A 17,063-nucleotide genomic window follows, 5' to 3' on the forward strand; every position below is an offset into this window, starting at 1 on the left:
GTCTGAATCCTCTGCACTGGGATGAATTAAATCTTTTGTAAGATCTGACAAACTTTGTTTCCATTGTTTTAGGTCTCTCTCATCCTTGTTTGCTTCCCAATACTCTTCAGTTCCTGATTTCAATCAGAATGCAAAGTGATGGAACTTCTTACCCTATGCACAACATGGCTCAGGTAGCATGTGAGCAGGATTCTTCATTGAATTTGGTCCACTAGTTGGATCATTAGCTTTCCCAGCCCGGGCTCTGATGGGGAGTACAACATGAACACTGATCCAGGCCCCCCAGTGATGGAACTAAAACTGTGTGTCATAGTTCAGACCTGACAGGTGTTGTGTGTCCTCTTGCCCTGCAACCCTGATTGCCTTATAATGGTTTGCTGCTGTAGCTTCCAGCCTGGGATGTTTGTAGTCAGCCTGCAAGCATGCAGGTCACACCCTGAGTGTCTGTGTGCTAGACAGCCCTGGTTCAGCGTGTCTGACCCCAGCAGCCTATCCACAGCCCCACTCTGTCTTCCGCCAGGCATGGTTACAACCAGCAAGGTGACCCTAACACACTCCTAGTCCTGAATTTTCCCAAAACCATATGCCCTGCAATGTTCAACCCTCTTCTTGACAGTTCATAGAATTTGTTTTTGAAGATTTGAAGAGATCTGGAGATGGGAAGGGGAGCTATGTATCATTATTATTATTATTATCTATATAATGAATGACCCTTTGATTACATGTGCATTTTTGTTGGCTCGTTATTGTATCTAAGTCAAAAATTTTACATTTTTGGATGTGTTCTGCTGATGTCTTCTGAGATAATTAAATGTCTCCTCTTCTGTTGCTGCCTAGATTTGTGAATAGGTCAGGTTGGTTAGTGTTATATGAGCTCCTGACTAACTTTCTTACCTGAGCCAATATGCCTCTCTCTGGGCACAGAGTGCAAACATCACTATATCAAATACAAGCAGAAGAAAGAGAGGAGTTATGAATGGGAGTGGATATAAATGCAGACAGGATAGTAACAGCAAAGATTACTCTGACCAATATTTTCTATTCTAGAGAACAACCCATCCCCAGCTGGCCCCCAAAATCCATAGCCTTAAATGTGAATAATCTTCTGGTAATGATGGAACTCCATACTGTGTTCATAGGCATGATCCCCACATCCATATATATATCCATATCAGCTCCTAGCACTAGACAGCTAATACACCTAGAGTTAGGTTAGGCATTTAAATGCTTTTGTTCTGGGCCATAGTTACTTACACCTGTGCAAAGAAAAAAAAAAAAAAAAAAAAAACAAAACAGACATACATGATGGGTATACCCTACTGGTGCTGCTGAAAGAAAAAGTTAAAGAGAGAACTGGAGAGCTCAGTTAAGATACCTGCTGGTGTGTGTGTCAGTGTCAGTTGAGGAGAGAGGAGAGAGAGAGAGAGCTGGGTGGCTATATATAAAGAAAAGGAAGGGTTTCAGGGCAAGGAGGAAGGGAAGGGGGGAAGGGGAGGAATAGAGGAAGTCTGGCAATAGGCTAGGAGAGATGCTGAAAAACCACAAGGGTGGAGTGACCCCCTGTAATGAACTTTGCTAAAAGGGCAGGAACTGAATCTCCAGGGAGAAATTTCTGGGAAGCGTTGCTCCTTACGTGAACTAGAAAGGACTCTGCAGAGACTAGAAAGGGGCTGGGGAAAAGGGCCTAGAGGGAGCAGCAAGAGGATGGAAGGAGAAGACCTTGGTTGCTCACTGCAGGGTCCCTGGGCTGGAAAACAACAGAGAGGGAACCTAAATTCCCCTACTGGCCACCAAAGAAGGTGGTGGGAAGCCCTCTGATACAAGGGGTGAGGGCTAATAGAAGCTCTGCAACAAGGGCTATAAGGACCAGTGGGCCTAGAGACAGAGGCCAAAGACCTGACATAAAGTGGTAATCTAACTACTTGTTGGCATGATTTTGTCACCCTGGAAGGGGATGGGAGTGGGGGGGAACTATGAAAGCTGAGTCACAAGAAGTGGATCACTGGAGGACTGGCGCAGCTATCAGCAGGAGGTACCAAAGGAGGAAAGCCTGATATCCCACACCTAGCCACAAGGGAGTGCTCCCATCAGTGAGTCACTCTTCAACATTGGCATCCACTTTGCACAGATGTAAATGACAGCAAAAGCTGTAGGGCACTGGAGAATTAAACAAGTATTCTGCAAACCCAGTAATTGACATTAAACTTTCAATAAACAGAGGCTTTTATCAAATACCATTAGTTCATACGCTACATAAGAACCTGTGGCAGGAGGAAATGGTTATACACTGTACATCACATTTAGAAAATCTGTATTGAATGACAAATTATTTGTAAATTTTTATCTAACAATGGAAAAAACTGATCATCTGCATACCATTTTTTACAGTTCTTGGACCCTTAATTTATAAACAAACCATAACAGCCATGGACTTTCTAAACTGAGGTATAGAGTTTATAGAGGAGTATATTTGCTGTTTGTTAATAATACTCTGCAGAATGGCTTGTTCCTAACAGAAAAAATCATTACCCCTCTTTACATGCAGGGCCTAGCAAGTTCACTGCATTACCATAGTTTATGCTTCAGATTCTTGTATAATTGAAATGCAGAGAAATAGGTACAGCAATAAAGTAATTTTAGATTTTGCTATGGAAACAAATGCATTTCTAATGCACTAGTAGGAAATAATAAACCCAATAGGACAGTGCCACCTACTCTTGCCAGCATGTGCTCTAGCAACATTGTTCTGTACAGAGCCTAATTCTAATAATTTCAGATAATTCTGAGCAATAATCAGTAGAAAGTTGGGAAGAAGGGATAGTATATTAAAGACAGTAACTTTTTCTGGAATTAAAGGTGCAAAATTTTCTTAACATATTTCATATTGGTACTTTTCCAAAGGTCTGGTGTACTTTATCAAATGCACCTGTAACACAATAAGATCTGAATTACCACATGTTTAGCAAACAGACAGAGTTGGAAAAAAATATAAAAAGCTCAGTTAACAAGAACAGCTGATCTCTAAGACACTGGTTCTATGCTGAGTGGAATCCAGCCTTAAGATTCATCTTGTTCCTCCAACTCTCCTAATACTTATTGACCCACTGCTACTGCTGTATAATAAATGGGCCTTTAATTTACAAAGAAAAAAAAACTGTTACAAAACAGTTATGGTTTCTTAACAGGAACAGCTCCCCACATGTGACCCTTAAAAACAAGAAAATGCTTATTAAGGTATCTTTCTTTAATATACCTTAATCCCTACCCAAATACACATGGCAGATCACTTTCACTGACACTCTGCCTCATTCCTCACAGTTGCTCTATAATGTAAAACCTTAACTCTATTCTCACCAATAACAATGTACATATGTGGTAGGCATACATTTAGAGGTGAACTGTATAATGTGGTGGTTTCTCACAAGGAAGTTTGACCTCATAGTTGGGTCAGAGGAGGAGCCACTTTCTGTCAGGTCCTGAGGTTGTGGTCCATATGTCTGCTTCAGAGTGAAGACAGAGGTTCAGTGAGGCCTGGTGACTTTCTGTAGCTATAGTTAAGCCAATCCTGGATGGATTTTCATGGGGGTTAGAAAAAAGGGTACTCTTTCCTCAAAGACTAACTTATGCCAAATGTCAAGTCCCTGCTCCAAATGTTGAGGATGCTCAAGATCCTCAAAGAAAGATCAGAAGACTTGGCTAAAATTGCTAAGCCTACTTCTTCTTAACTTAATACTCAAACAAGGAAACTGTTGCTGCTGGAACTTAAAAGTTCAACCAGATACACAGACCAAGAATGGAAATGTCAGCCTTAACAGTTAATCTGGCAAATTTATAAATAATTGGGCGGGGGGAGGTATAATAAACTTAATAGTAGGAGTTGCTACTAATATCTGCTATAATAAACACTGGAATGTTAGATTATACAAAGAATATCTGTATATGGTGGGAATGGTATATTCCCTCTTGGCTATGTTTTTAACTTGTGGTGCAAAAATTTTGATCTACAAATCTCAAAATGAGACTTGTTATATATACATTATCATTGCATGTATGTGTTTTGATATTTGACCACTGTTATCGTGAAGGACAAATGTATAGAAAAAGCACTCTCCTCCCCAACCCAAGAGATGAAGAGCATCCCGTTTTTGAAAAAACGGGTATAAAATAGAGTTAGCTCAGAGTTCAACAGAGACCTCCACAAGAAGCCTGCAAGCTTTTCGCTCAGTGGTGCAGCCTGATTTCAACTGTTTCAGTAACTATTTCTGTAACTTTTGTGCCTCAGGTTCACACTGCAAATTAAAAAAACAGTGTAAGAGTGTGCCTGTAAACTCCTCCCACCATAAGAATTTCCTGCCACTTGTTACGCAATACTAAATGTATTTGAAAGTATTTCTTCTATTTGCTTTGTGTAATCCAAACTAACGCATTCTGGAGAAATACACTGTGGGCCCAAACTGGCAGTTGTTGCACACTGCATTTCCCTGGTTAGGCCGTTTGTGTAAGAGCACAAAAACATCATGATCCTTGAGGCTAAACTATGCTCCTGCATGGATCAGAAAAGGATGCATGTAATCAAGGAGTTATGGACTGACCACTTGGAAATGATGGTTATAGCCGGAGGGTAGATTTGATAGAGAATAGACTGGTTGCTCTTGTAAGAATGAATGGGTCAATTTTATGAATTTGCCAAGGTGCCAGTTAAATTTTAAAGCTGAAATATAACCGTCTGGATTTGCCAATTTAATAAGTGTTATAGCAATGGCTGAATGGAATTAATAAAAATGGGTCATCCTAATTTACAGTCCAGGGAGCTTTAGCTTACTAATTTTAATAAAGGGTTCTTTTCACACTGGGTTCTGCTTTTACCTTGGGTAGTAATTCCCAAATCAAGACACTTTAGCTTTTGAATAACTATCAACAAGTTTATCAGTTCACCAAGAATCACAGTTATAAAACTAATAGTTTTTATAGCTTGTTAGGATATCAAATATTCTAGGGAAGTACTAAATGCAACATGCTGTGTTCCAAACAACTGACATAAACAGCATTGAGGTCAAGCATTATATATAGAAAAGTGGTTTTCAAAGTTTGGGTCACGACCGAGTACTGGGTCGCAGAATGCAAGGGACTGGGTCACCTTGCTCAGCACCCAGGGACCCTGGCAGCTGGCCAGTAAAAACTAGTAGTCCCTACCTGTTCTGACACTGTGTTGTGCCCTGGAAGCAGGCAGCAGCAGGCCCAGCTCATAGGCAAGGGGGCCATGGGGCTCCGCACACTGCCTCTGCCCTGAGCACTGGCTCTACATTCTCATGGGCTGGTTCCTGGACAATGGGAGCAGGGTGGGCAGTGCCTGCAGGCAGAGCTGCTGGCTGCTTCCAGGGCACAGTGTGGTGTGTGGTGCCAGGACAGGTGGGAAGCCTGCCTCTGAACCCTGGCTGTAACACTGACTGGGAGCTGCCGGAGGTAAGCCCGCACCCCAACCCCCTGCCCCAGCTCTGAGCCACCCCCCAAACCTGGAGTCCCTTCCTGCACCTCAACCTCCTCATCCCCAGCCCCACCCCAAAGCCTGCACCCCCAGTCCAGAGACCTGACCCCCTCCTGCACCCCAACCCTCTGCCCTGGCCCAGAGCCCCCTCCCATACCTGAACCCCTCATTCCTGGCCCCACCCCACAGCCTACAGCCCTCAACCCTGCACCCCAACCCTCTCCCCCAGCCTTAAGCCCCTCCCATGCCCCACATCTCATCCCCAGATCCATTGGGTTACAGGCACCAACAATTTTCTTCAATTGGGTCACCAGAAAAAAAGCTTGAAAACCACGGTCATAGAATGATACAAATCACCAACATTTCTTATGACACTTGCTTACAATCATTTATTTAGTATGTCTAATAGTTATCGCACTTCAAGTAATTCTTCAAGGAGTAAGGATGTAATTTTCTCTTAAGGCAATCTTAGGAACCTATTTCTAGTGTTTGGTTTAAAACGTTAAAAGCAATTGCTTAAAATTGTTTGAGACTTGGACTTACAAAAGAGAACAACATTTAGCATTACAGTATGATTGTGAACCACATGTACGGCAGCTTCTTTAGGTATGACTGGTCTTTATTCAGCCAATTGCATTGATTCTGTGGTTCCCGCCACTTTTTGCAGGTGCCAACAATGAATAAAACCAAACTTAGACAGCCACATATTTCCTTGTTTAACTATCTGTCTGCTCCCCCTAGTGGCTGGTCTATTATACACATTATAGCATTCCCCTGCATTTTAAGTATTTACTGCACAACTTACAAAACTATCAATAATAATTAGAAATGCATTACAAATTGCAAATAATAAATTAACAAACAGGAAGTCAGTCACTATTGCACTCTAATCTTTCATATACGTAGGTGAACGTTTCTCACATGTGGAACATCTCAATTCAACCACTGCAAAAGGTAATTCTGCCATCACGGCTGCATTTTCAGAAACCACTTTTGGTTCAAACCTGTCATTCTGCAATGTGGGAACTTGAACAGTCTGTCCACGAGGTCTATCTATAGTAGCTGATCTTGGGCCAGGCTGCGCCCCTAAAGAATTCCAGAAACTGGTGCTGAACCTAATTGGGCATTCTCCAGTGGGAATTCCATTGTTGCTCTTCTAACATCTCCAGAGTTTACCACAATCCTTGTTCTCAGCTCATCCACATGTTGGCACACAAACCTGCCATCCCCCTCAATTACCATGTACGAGACTAGTTGTGATATATCTTGCATGATAGCTGGTGTCCAGTTGGGATTGGGACAGTATAGATGGTTCTCCAACAGTAAAACTATGGTCTTTAGCATGATTGACATCTTGCCGGTTTTGCCTGATTTTTCCTGTTAAGTATAGATTCATAAGGTCTAACCTTGATCTTAGTTTCCTTCCCATTAACATCTCTGCTGGAGACAGGCTTGTGGTCGACTGCGGTGTTACCTGACAATTAAACAGGTAACAAGATACTTTCATATCTATAATACCTCCAGATATTCTTTTAATACCCTCTTTAAATGACTGAATTGCATGTTCAGCTAACTCACTTGATGATGGAGGGTAAGTGTTAGGAGTGCTAGTGCCAATGTAGGGTCCAGGCCTGTATTTTCACCTGAGATTGTATTTTGGGTTTTGCTTGCCGGTTTGATTTTTTTTTTTGATACACATACATTCTTACTAATAGGTGTAAACAAAGGACAAAGACACCGTGTATGCTACTTTTGCCTAAGCCAGATGGGTTTGTTAGTAGAATGGGAACAGATAAGAGCAGTTAAAGTGTTACTGGGCCTGGTGGGAGTATAATATATGAGCGCACACTCTCAGACTGCCTCAACTCCTACCTCAAGGCAAGACCAAGCAACCTGTCCGGAGGGGCAAGGGGGGATTGGAAGGAAGGTAAAACACTAAAAGACCAGAGAAATGCCTGCCCTTGACTGTAGCACAACATCACTCCATACCCGTCCCATGAGGTACAGAGGGGTGAGATGAACACCCCGGACCCACGACCCCCCAAAATGGAACATGACCATAAGTTGTAAGGGGTGGGACTGTGGGCGTGCATTTCAGGTATAATTATGATGATAACCTGACCTTAATTGGAGAAGCAGAGACAGCAGTCGCCTAATTAGCCTGTGGCTGTATAAAAGCCTCAGGGAAAGGAAGCCAGGGGGAAGAGCAGAAAGAAAGGGAAAAGGCAGGGAGTAGACGCAGGGAGGTAGCTCTTCCCTCCCTCCTGCCTTCAGACAGTGAAGGGTCAACTGTACATGGTGAAATGATGGTGTGGGAAAGGCTTTAAATAAACTGCACCGATGGTTACTAACCCCAGGGTCTCAGAGTGACTTTGTGGACCCAGCAGAGGCAGGGACCAAGGAGGCCCTGCTGCGCTCTGCTACAGTTGCATATAATAAGGTGTGAGCTCCTGATCAGCTTTGATCTGGGGCTATCCTCTTAGCACAAATTCTCCAACTTCTCTAATAAAGATCTCTAACCAGAACTTTACATGCCTATGATTTTACCTGTAACACTGTTACTGGATGTATTGAGATAGTCCATTAGTAACACACTCTCTTCACTTTTTGTCTTTTTCGTGCGTCTCTAGTAAAGGTAACTGCCATAAACCATCTGCATTTCCTAAAATCTTGCAAACTTTGTATACAAAGGTATGTTCATAGGCTCTTAATGTCACTGCCCATCTCTGGATTCTGGGTGATGTATCATCTGTGGCATAGCTTTCATCTCATTAAACAGTGAGATCAGGGGGGGTTTGGTCAGTGTAAACTGTAAACCTCTGACCATATATATATTTGTGAAACGTCTGCACCCCACTTTTTAAGTAACAGGCATTAGAAGTTGTCATAAACAGACAGTTAAGGATTAATTCCTCTTTTACCTCTAAAGGGTTAAGAAGCTCAGATAACCTAGCTGACACCTGACCAGAAGGACCAATAAGAAGATAAGATACTTTCAAAGAGGGAGGAGGGAAAGTCTTTTGTCTGTTGTGTGTGTGCTTTTGCCGGAGTCAGAGATCCAGAAAACGACCATCTAACCCTTGTTTAAATTAGTGCATATTTAGATAAGAATGTGGTAGATTTCTTAATTTTTTTACCTCCTTTCTTTTGCAAACATAGAGGGAGAATCAAACTGGTTATTTTGTGTAACTTTAAGGTTTTGCCCAGAGGGAAATACTCTGTGTTTTGAATCTGTTGTCTGTGAGATCATCTTGCTTTCTAATCTCACAGAGGTATTCCTTTCACCCTTTTCTTTAATTAAAAGTCTTCTTTTAAGAACTGATTGATTTTTCCTTGTTTTAAGATCCAAGAATTTTAGATCTGGGCTCACCAGGAATTGGTGGGGAGAATTTTCTTGAGTCTACCCAGGAAAAAGGGTATAGAGACTTGGGGGAGGGAAATTAGTCAAATCATGCCAGGAAAGGGGGGATAAGGACTGGGAAAAATTGGGGGAAGGCAGAGTTCCCAAATGGCTCGCCCTCAGATTTTTAAAAAAACAGTTGGTGGTGTCAGTGACTGTTTTGCCTAAGATAGTAAAAATAAGCTTAGGGGTTACTCATGCAGGTCCCCACATCTGTACCCTAAAGTTCAGAGTGCAGAGGACACCTTGACAGAAGTGTTGATAAGATTTACAAAAACTTACTTAGGGTAGCTGAATTACTAAGGTAAGCCTTCAGCTTTGAAATATTCCTAGGTGCCCTGGCATCCCACATTGCTTTGACTCTATCTCATGGGTTGCAGTCCCTGGGCATCCACTTTATATCCCAATTATATCTCTTCATGTGACATGAAGGAACACTTCTTTTTGTTTTAGGCACAGACCTCTTTCCTTTAGCCTGTTTTACAACATTTAGCAGAATTGTTAATGTTCTGTGTCTGTGGTACCTGTAATTAGTATATCACTTGGGGATATTGCCACATGTGGAATTCCCAAAATCAGTCTCTCCATGGTTCTTTGGAAAATAGCAGAGGTGCAGGGCACACCAAAAGGTAACTGATTCTAGTTAAACAGTCCTTTGTGAGTATTTCCTGCGACATACTGCTTGGAATCTTCTTTCAGGATGATCTGTCAGTAGGCAAAGCTCATGTCTAACTGTGTGAATAACTGCCCTTTTGCTAAACCTGCAATCAGAGACTCAATTTTTGGAATTTGGGTGCTATGTGAGGCCCTATGTACAGTCAATTTATACTTGCCACATGTGTATGGAGCCATCCAGCTTCAACACTGCTACTGTTGTTGCAGCTCATTCAGAAAACTTCACAGGTTCAATAATACCAGTAGCCTGGAGTCTTTTTTTTTAAACTCAATTTAAACGTTTTGTTTCATGGCAAAGGGTACAGGTCTGGGTTTGAAATAACAAGGCGTGACATTTGAAATAACAAGGCATGACACTTTTAGAGTGCGCAGTTAATCTTTTAAATACTTCCTAATGTGTAGTTTCCAGATAATCTTCTCATTTCAAGTGATGCATTTTTTCTTTCCAATCCAATGAAAGATCAGCCAACCACTCTCTACTGAGCAAGCTAGGGTCAGTGCCTGCGACCAGTAGCAATAGTAGATGTCTTACTTGGCTCTGGTGGCAAACTTTCACATTAGTGGCTGCCAGTATCTTTACTGCTTTTCCAGTGTATGTTTTATCTTGTATTTCTGCAATGGAAATCTTTATCTTTATCTTTCTACAAGCTCTCACATGTGTCTTAACTCATAATAGTTACACTACCTCCTGTATTGAGCTCAAGTTGTACATTTTTTTCATTTATAAACAGCCTCATATGAATGGTACCTACTTTATGAGTATTTGTTTCACTTATACTATAGGAAGTATACCGCTACCCCACTATAACGTGACCTGATATAAGACGAGTTCACATATAGTGCGGTAGCAGCAGGGCTCCAGCTGCATTTTAAAGGGTCCAGGAGCCCAGGGCCCTTTAAATCACCGCTGGAGTCCTGCTGCTGCTATCCCGGGGCTGTGGCAGCGGGGCTCGCCGGCAATTTAAAGGGCCTGGGGCTGCTGCGGGGAGCCCCAGGCCCTTTAGATCCCACTGTAGCCCTGCCACCGCTACCCTGATATAACGGCGTTTCACTTATAACGCAATAGGGATTTTTGGCTCCCCACGACCGCGTTATATTGGGGTAGCGGTGTATAAGCTACTTCTCATCTTCTTTTTCACTACTTTCTTCCTCAGGTACATGAAAAGTACCATGACTATGAGTCTGCTTTTTATTGTGGTTTTGTGTATCTGCTTTCCTGGTTTTATTGCAACACACCCTTTGAGTGTGCCCTGTCAACCAGAAAATGTGACATTGTGTCATTTCTCATTTTTAAATCTGCAGTTCATTGGAGTGTTTGCTAGCTTATTGGATCTGTTTCCCAGGTTGCCCTGCAATTTTGTGTTTCCTGTGTGCTATTTTCATCTTCCCAGTTTCCTGTGGGGTTGTGGTTGCAGCTGCCACTGCCTGGGCTAATTTCAGAGTAGTTTCAAACGTTTACTGTCTGAACCACAGTTATCTCCTTTTGCATTTTGTCATGATCAGTGCCACAAACTAATCAGTCTCTTTGCAATTTTGGTGTGACCCTGACACATGCTATCTTGAGAGAGCTTCCTCAGTTCTGCCACAAATTCCCCTACTGTCTCTTCTGCTTTCCTTGACCAAGAGAGAAACTTAAATCATTCTGTTATTTCACTGGGTGTTGGGTTGAAATGGGTTATTAACAGATTTACTAGCTCATCAGAAGCTTACTCTCCAGGCTTTTCAGGGATAAAGAGGTTTTTCTCATTAAACTGTTAGTCTTGGCTCCTACGGTGCTGAATATGATTGCTTTTTTCTTACCTTCTTTAATATCATTAGCAGTGAAAAAACAAGCTATTTCACAGTATTCTTCCCAAATTTGGTGTTGCAAATTAAATGTTGAAATAGTCCCATAGGTTGCAACCATTTCTTATGTGTTGGTAAGGGTTTGTAGGCCTTATGTACAAATGGCGTCCCAAACCTATTTCTTTCTCTCTCTCCTTTTTTTCCTGTTCTTGTAATTTCAGCTCTACCTCATCCCCATATGTTATAGTGTGAACCACACGTGTGGCAGCTTCTTTAGGTATTAATTGTCTTTTTATTCAGCCAACACCCGTATATGTCTGCAATGGTTCTGCCGGTGCCAACAACGAACAAAATTTAAACCAGGAAATGTCTAATTTTGGTAATCTATCCACTTCTCCTATTGGGTAGTTTATGATACACCTTATAACAATTCCATAGTTAAAATCCAAATTATGGTTCCTTCAAGTCCCACTAGAAAGAGTGCAGACTCAACAAGGTACTGCCTCAGTGTGTTATATGAAAGGAACAGTCTCTGAAGTGAAGTCTCATCACCTTTTTTGTCCTGGTAGCTCTGGGAGAGGAAAGTCTGTCCATGGGGCTAGCCAAGTGTCCAGTAGCGCTTCTCAGTTCTGCAGCTTCTTTTGTGGGTTCAGCAAGCTCTGAAGTCCACTATGGTGGACAGTTTATATACCTTGTTTTGGGAGTTGTTGGAGGAGGTTAAGGTTCTTTTTTCTATTAGATGCTTGCCGAGTGGGCTCTGTTTTTGCCCTCCCCATTTCTCACCTGCTTTTGTTGATATCCAGTAGATGGGATGGCATACAACACATTTGTTTGATATACAAAAGAAATTGCTTAAAAAGGAGGGAATTCCAGTTACTAGCAGGGGTTAATCGAAATTCAGTTCTTGAAAGGATCAAAGTTCTGCACTGGTTAGAGGCATATAGCTTTAATATTTTCTTTCCTTGTGCCATAGAATTCATATCACTTCTACATTGCAACAATCATTTAGAAATAAAACAGATAAAATATTTTATAGTTTCTCTAAATTTTGTGGCTGTGGTTCATAAATTCTGTAATTATATCTAATACCTTTTATCTCTGGTCTTTTGGGATCTACAATAAAACAAGAGATCATTTTGAAGGAACAAGACAGGCTATCTACCTTGGTACCTTTGATTCAAAAAGAAGACAAAATTGGATTTCTTGGGAATATCAGGAAATTTTATTCCTGGAACCTTTAGTTTTCTGAGCCTCCCAGTGAGCTATTCCTTAAACACTTTTTTTTTTGACTCATGGTCTCTCCTCCCACATCTCTGGGCACCACAGGACACAATTGGAAAGCAAAGTATCACCCTTTCTTTGTCAATCCCTTGGGGTTCCCTAGAGCCAGACAGGGATGGGAGGCTTTATTCACATGAAAATCATGGGAAGCTCTTGTCTGAGTAACAATCGTCTGAATTTGAGCATCCAATTTCTTAGTCTTGTGATTTTTGAGGTATCTTAAACAATGAACCTCTCATCTTGGAAGGTGGATATTGAGCTCCCGTTGTTCATTAGTCCCTTTATGAGTAACGAGAGTCTGGAAGAGGGGATCACTGCAATCTTGGTTGTCAGGGGGAGGAGAATAGAATGATTGATTGCTTCCTGATGAACGGAAAGGAGAGAAAGCTACAGTAACTTATTACCAATATATTGAAGGCATATTTGACATTTATATATCTTACATTTTATTACTGAAATGTGTCAATTTCTATTAACTTTTGGCAATCTGTATGCAATTTTCCTTTAAATAGCTAATCTTTGTTAAAACTTGTCTGTTTAATATTTATAGATAGATATGGTAAACTTGAGTTAATTTGGGAAGTGTCAAACATTAGCAAATCTATTACTGTATCCATGGCTTATGCTGTATTGTATCCAATGAATCAGAAATTGACAACAGGCAAAGTGTTTTAATACAAATTATTATTGGTAGCATAGTGCTCCTGTCCTACTTTTTCCTCTGCAGCCTCCCAAACCTTTCCTTTTCTCTATTAGCAGAGTATGCCTCAACTGACATTGAAATGTCAGAACATAAGCATGGCCTTACTGCGTCAGACCAAAGGTCCATCTAGCCCAGTATCCTGTCTTCCGATAGTGGCCAATGCCAGGTGCCCCAGAGGGAATGAACAGAGCAGGTAATCATCAAGTGATCCATCCTCAGTTGCCCATTCCCAGGTTCTGGGAAACAGAGACTAGGGACACGATCCCTACCCATCCTGGCTAATAGCCATTGATGGACCTATTCTCCATGAACTTATCTAGTTCTTTTTTAACCCTGTTATAGTCTTGATCTTCACAACATTCAGCCTCTTCTGGTGAAAAGCGAGGAGAAGGAGAGTGTATTGAAGATTGAAGGTAGCAGCACATTTCGGAGCTTAGTGGTTTAGACTATATGAAAATCTGCTCCTAGCTCTGCCACTGACCTACTGTCTGCCTCACAAAGGTCATGTGACCATTAATTAAATGTTCTATAGTGTTTTGAGAATCTCAGATTAGTGATGCAATGTAAATGCAAAGGATTTTTATTTGTAATTTCTGAGCATGGAGGTGCTGAAGTGGAGGCATTTTGAGAAGACTTTTCATAAGTCCCTAAGTGAGTTAAGTATGCAAGTCCAGTGGGTGCATAAATAGGGGAATCTCAAGTAGGAGTAAAGAGGTTATTTTATCTTTGACACTGGTGCAGCTGCTCCTGGAATACTGTGTCCAGTTCTGGTGTCCAATGTTCAAGAAGTATGTTGATAAATTGGAGAGGGTTCAGAGAAGATGAATGAGAGTGATTAAAGGTTTACAAAACATGCCTTATAGTGATAGGCTCAGAGAGCTTAATCTATTTAGTTTAAAAATGAGAAGATTAACGGGTGACTTGATAAATCTTTAAGTAAGGCTAAGATTATGTCATGGCGGTCACAGAAGTCACGGAATCCATGACTTCCAGAGATGACCGTGCCATTTTCTGCTTTGGCCGCAGGGCGGTGAGGCTGGAGCTGTTTGCCGCTGTAGGGTCCCCTGTAGCTGTTTGCCTCTGCTCGCAGGTGGTGGGAGTGCTTGGGGGACCATGGAGCCTCAGCAGCGTTTGGTGCTGAACCCCCTTTCTTCCCCATTTTGTCTGTTATTTTTAGTAAAAGTCAGGGACAGGTCATGAGATTCCGTGAATTTTTGTTTATTGCCTGTGACCAGTCTCTGACTATTACTGAAAATAACTGACAAAATCTTAGCTTTATCTATAAATATTTACATGGGGAACAAATGCATGATGATGAGATCTTCAGTCTGGCAGAGAAAGGTATAACATGATCCAATGGCTGGAAGTTGAAGCTAGACAAATTCAGACTGGAAATAAGGTGTAGATTTTTATAACCATGAGGGTAATTAGCTATCAGAACAATTGTACAAGGGTTGTGGTGGATTTTCACTGACCATTTTAAAATCAAGATTGGATGTTTCCTAAAAGATACGTTCCAGTTCAAACAGGAATTATTTTGGGAAAGGTCTATGACCTGTAGTTTACCTGTAGATAAGCATAGTGGTGCTTTCTGGCCTTGGAATCTATTAATCTAAATATCACACAAGTGCTCCTAACTCACTCAGGAACTTCTGAAAGTCCCACTTGTCTTTTTTCTTAAACATCTTTTCAATACATTTAAATGAACAAAATATTTCTCGTTTCTCTTCAGAGCAACAAGAGAGAAATCAAACATACTTAACCATAACATACCTTAAGAATTATTAAAGGTGTTAAAATTCATATTAGAATTCTTGTTTTTGTATATGTATATAATCTTCCTAGTCCATCGCCTTCTAAATATTTAATGCTATTACTCTGCCTTTATTTTAATTTGTAGCTGTCCCTTTATTTGTGTGAGTTAATTGTTTTTATTATAAAATAAATCAATAACAGTTTAAAACTTGAATAAATGAAATCTAATGCCTTAGAAATGATGGCACCTAAAGAAGAATCAAGGTCTCAGATCTTTTTCAGGTCACGAACACCATTAACTGGTTCCACTGCAATTACTTCACACTCGGGTAACTACGACTAATGAATGATGTCACGTAGCTATTTGGGATGAAATGACCTAAAGATTGACCAATTGATATGATTGAGCATAAATTTGAAAGACAATTTTCTGCAATGAACTCTTCTCAGACGAGGTCACATTAGGCTTATAGCAATCAGTCTTCAGAGGTATTGTTCAAAATCCTCTGCTGTTGTAAGTTGCAGTCCATAGAGCTCTACTTACCAAGGCCTAATCTGCACTATAAAGTAAAGTCAACATAAGTCGCCTTATGTCAACCAACTTGTGCATGGTTCTCTACTCAAATTTGTCTCCAGCCAATGAAGTGCCCCATTACAACAACATAGTAAAACCACTACCTCGAACAGCATGGAACCCTGACTGACCTACTGAGGTCAGTGCAGTGTGAATGTAAGCATTGTGTGACCTTTGTTGTCCTCCAGCAGCTGTCCAACAATGGTCAATTCCCTGTGACCCTCTGGTCACAACTGTAAACTCCATGGGGGTCACAGAAACTGGAAACGACACACCCCTCATTAACCCCGTCCCCCATATGTTTTTGAAATGCCTTTTCTTGTTTGCCCACCTTGGGAAGCACACCTAGCAGCTCTCCCATGTTGTGTGCAACAGCCCAACCAACCATGCTGGCTCCAGGCACTAGATGCACTCCTGCCTGGAGTAGACAGAAGGTATTAGATCTCCTGGGACCATGGGGGAAGAGGCTGTGCAAGCAAGCAAAGCAATGGCCTACCTGTAGAAATGTGGACATCTATGAACTGATTGCATGGGGGATGCTGGCAAAAGAGCTGCGTGAAAGTGAAGGAACTTTGTCAGGTATACCACAAGGCCATGGAGGCCAAAAGTAGATCTGCTGGTGCCCTGCAGACCTACTGTTTTTATAATGAGTGGCGTGCCACACTTGGTAGAAACCCCACCAACATCCTGGAGGGCGTTGTGGATACCTTGCAGGAGTTGGAGACAGAAACCTCTGCTGTGAACAATGAGGAGGAGGAAGTTGGGAGGTGGAAGGAGAAATGAAGCATTGGGGTGAGCTCCAGACATGTCATGAGCTAAGACCTGTTTGAAACTCCACCACAGTCTAGCCAGGTGAGCATGATGAAGGGGAAGGAAACATAGATCAGTTATAGAGAGATCAGCACCTGGTTGAAGACCAGCTGATTGAAGATGAATTTGGACAAATTGAGGTTATGCTAGTGAGAAGAGGGCAATGTTTTGATCTGTACTCTACCATACTAATCTAATCTTATTAATTAGGCTGTAGCCTTGGTCTTAAGACTCCACACTGCATTTAAGCACTTAGGGCTTGGCTACACTTACGGTTTGCAGCGCTGGTCATCCAGCTGTGTAGGAGCAGCGCTGGTGTGTGGCCACACTCACAGCTACCAGCGCTGGTGTGTGGCCACATTTGCAGCATTTCCAGCGCTGTTGGGAGTGATGCATTATGGGCAGCTATCCCAGCATTCAAGTGGCCGCAACGTGCTTTTCAAAAGAGGGGGGTGGAGTGGGGTCTAGTGTGACAGGGAGAGAGAGAGAGAGAGAGAGGGGATTTTTGGAGCCAACACTGTGTGTTAGCTTCCTGACTTGCAAAATCAGAACGTTTTTCCGACCCCTTAGTCTTAACTTTTAATTGCAAACAGCC

The sequence above is a fragment of the Mauremys reevesii genome, linkage group 5 (genome assembly GCF_016161935.1).
Source record: "Mauremys reevesii isolate NIE-2019 linkage group 5, ASM1616193v1, whole genome shotgun sequence".
Classification (NCBI taxonomy): domain Eukaryota; kingdom Metazoa; phylum Chordata; order Testudines; family Geoemydidae; genus Mauremys; species Mauremys reevesii.